This window comes from Atractosteus spatula (genome assembly GCF_055471065.1).
Source record: "Atractosteus spatula isolate fAtrSpa1 chromosome 16 unlocalized genomic scaffold, fAtrSpa1.hap1 SUPER_16_unloc_1, whole genome shotgun sequence".
Taxonomy (NCBI): domain Eukaryota; kingdom Metazoa; phylum Chordata; class Actinopteri; order Semionotiformes; family Lepisosteidae; genus Atractosteus; species Atractosteus spatula.
Window position 1 is genome coordinate 1,366,085 of NW_028296631.1, and position 3,796 is coordinate 1,369,880.

The window sequence follows — 3,796 nt, forward strand, 5'->3', positions numbered from 1 at the left end:
GTTTACCTTTTTAAAGCTGTAATTGTATTTTTGTTTAATAGAAGATCAAATCCACTCCCATGTATCAGCACGTTACAGTTTATTTATGTTAATTCTGTTGAAGTAATAAGATTGTTAACGCTGTTGGACTTTAGCTGATGTTTTTTAGAACAAATTGCTTACTCTGCTGTAAGGAATATGCAATACGTGCCTTTGTCAGTCATTGCTCACCATACCTGTAACTTTCTTATCTAACTCACTACCTCAAATGGTGAAGGTCCACAAACATGAATGAAAAAAATAACCCTTATTGCAGATGAAATGCACAAAAAAGCAGCCCCTGATAGTGTATAACACATTTATACTATTGTAGAGACACACGTAACATATATATATATTGTATATATATGAAACAGAAACAGGAATCGCTTACTCACCTGAAGAATCTGTGTAGGAATCTCTAGCATTTATCAATGGAAATAAAAGCTGCTATAATACAATGCATGTTCAAACTCAAACCCTCAGCTGCTGTTCTTGTTTGTTTTGTGACAAATTGCACCTGAGCATCACATGAGCAGTTATGTACCCTTATCTGTTAGAGAATTTCAAGTAAGGAGTTAGGTCAGAATGGGTAGGCTGCAAAACAACAAGTAAAGATGTATTCCACGATGAAACGTTGTGGCGGTTTTCTTATCTTTTCAGCATGGACTAAACTTTTACATGTTCCTTATATGCTGTATAGGTATAAATTAGCACAAATGTCGTTCTTAAAAACTAACATGAAATTGCCAGGGACATTCAGCTATATACAAAGAAGAGACAGACAAAGTAATAATTCTATATTAACGTGGCCTACATATTGACGCAATGATCGAACTAACTGACATGTTCTGATTCAGATCCCCTGCAGTTCATGCTAATTAGAACAGCAGCAATGCTGAGACCTCACCACCCTACTGAGCACAAATTCAGCTGCTCTCCAGTTCTGTTCTGCATGTTTTTTCATTGCAATTGAGCTCAGAGCTGGAGATGATCTCCATACAGTACCGTGTAAACGAGCCCGCACTTGCATGCTAATTTACAGGTTGTGGCAATTGTTTTTCTATAGTTCATTTACTTGAAGGCAACCTGTTACCAAAGAGCCTGATAGGTTTAAAAGCTTCACAAGCCAGGTAGGACTCGAACCTACAATCTTCTGATCTGAAGTCAGACACGTTATTCATTACACTACTGGCCCATGTAACATGCTTGCACTCCACCACAGTGAGCTCTACACCGCTACTAGTAATACACTTCCCCATCTAAATTTTCAAAGCAAGGAACTAGTGTTTCCTACTATTTCTTATGAGGTTTCAAATATCATCTCCTGAAGACAGAAAAGGTGTTGATATATCGTGCTGAAATTTCGATTGATTTTGAATTCAAAGAAAAAACGTTTTCTTCCAAGACACTGTGAAATTGTCACATCTTGCAGACAATAGGTTTATTCCATGTTGAAAAAAGAAGAAAGAAAACCATGGACCCTTCTTCAGGTGTGAGAAGACCTCACGGCCGAAACGTTGTGTTTCCTTTCTTCTCTTTTCAGCATGCAATAAACCTATTACTTGTTCCTTTGCAGCCGAGGCATGCTGACGTAGCTACCCAGCTGAACATCTTGCAGACTCTACTTCTCTCCTGTAGAAGTAAAGCAGGGCTTGCTGGGTGAGCTTTTGCTCCGGTAAATTAGGTCACGTGTCATGTTTAATCACTTGTTCTAAACACAACATTTGCTGGTGCTAGCTTTCCCCATGAAAAAAGACATTTCCCTTACGTGACATATCATTTTTTTCTATCAATAAGTATAGAAATAAAACAAAAGAAAAAACAGTGTCGCCAAAGAATGCACAGGTCTGTCGCCTTGGGGAGGTGTCAAGGGCATTGAGCTCCTTGGACATGAAAAGTGCCAGATAAAAGCCATTTCTCATCATTTCTCTTGGCGTCAGTGCTGCTATTAAATGGGACGGAGGCAATGGGCTCAGAGACCAGGTTAAGTGCACACCAAACAGAGATGTGTCCAAGTGTCTGTAAAAGGGCGGTGCTCCGCTGGCACTGTGCCCTAGTTGCTTAAAGTGCCTGTCTAGTAAACAGGCTATCCTGGCTCTGAATACCAGCTGTGCCTTTCTCCCTGTCTTGTTGTGCCGAATGTATCATTTCAGACAAACACACACAGCTTGGTTCAGTTTAATGCAAGAATTCATTTGCTTTCTGGAACAACTTGTTTTTGAAGAAATCCATATACAGTTGCTTGTGAAAGATGATATCCATTTCTTGGTTGTCAATGGAAAACTATTGCCGGCTGCAAGAAGCGCAAGTGATTGTTTTCTTTGACCAAAACCCTGCAAATGTAGGAACACCCAAGGCTGTCAGATTTCTGTGGCGCAATCAGTTAGTGTGTTTGGCTGTTAACCGTAAAGTTGGTGATTCAAGGCCGTACGTCTCAGTTTTTCCAATGTAAACATCATCACCGCTAAAGAAGATGGCGCAGAATGCTCCACAGCTGAAACGCTGTGTTTCCTTTCTTCTCTTTTCAGCATAGAATAAACCTTTGCTTGATCCTTTGCAGCCTAGTCGTGCTGACGCAGCTACCTTTTTCTTAACGCGAGGAGCGGCATTGCCGCCTCAATTCTTCTTCTTCTTCTTCTTATTCTCCAAAATGATCTGCAGAATATGTCGCCTTTGTGGTGATGTCACTCCTCTGCTTCACAAATGTCCTTAGTGTCGGGCCATTTCTTTCTGCCATTTTTCCGGAGCAGTTATTGATTGCTCCATTATTTCCCACATACTGTCCATCACTTGATTGAAAAAAAACAGAAACAAGCGGACAGGACGACAATCAAATTGCAAAAACGAATCAAAGCACTCGATAGATTATTTGAATCCAGAAGAATCTACAAGCAACTTTGACCTGGCTTGCATGAAAGTCGGAAAATGTCAAAAAGAAAAACATGGTGGCTTTTTCATATTCCTTATTTTCTTTTAAGTTCATTGGCTCTTCTGTCCATTGTCCTCCTGCCTGGCTCTTGACCTGTGACTGTCTGAACACACACAGTAGGCTTTCAGGCGGGGGATTTGTCCTGAGCCTCTGTGAAAGACCCACCAGCCCCCATAAATAACTGCTCTAGAAACACATGAATGCAAAAGAGGAGCTCCAACTCAGTGCCATACTAATGTAAACGAAGTAATACTAAGACATGAGTAGTATAAAGAGATTCCTTTCCTCAAACTTTTTTGACAGGTGCCATGCCCCCTTTTTCAGCTAATGTGTGTCCACGGTGGGGCACACCCCCTTGTCATCCAATGGTGCGTTGTTATAGTCGGATGTCCGCCCCCTCCCAAGCCAATGGTGTATCGTTAAGGGTCGGATGTCCCGCCATCCCCCACTGAGCGGTCCTGAGCCTCAGGGTCCAAAAGCCCCTGCCACCGCATCCCTCGATTTATAAATAAGTGTGTAGTGGTTTGATGGGCTTACTGAGACAATTATTAATTGTAACAGTAATCACGAGGTTGTTCGTTATAGCTTTTAGAAAATCAATCGTCAGAACAACTAACAACGCACACACACGGGTTCAATACACGAGATACATTTATTAATATAAATTGTGCACCAAAGATATACTAGTCTGCCTGGATACGAGCGGCAGACCTTACTGTGAGGGTTATCAATATACAAGGTATATAATCTCGAAGAGATGCAAACACAAAGAGATACACAACAGAGAATATATGTCAATATATATCGTTCGGTTACCAAATCGCTAATCAGTGTTATTACCCACTG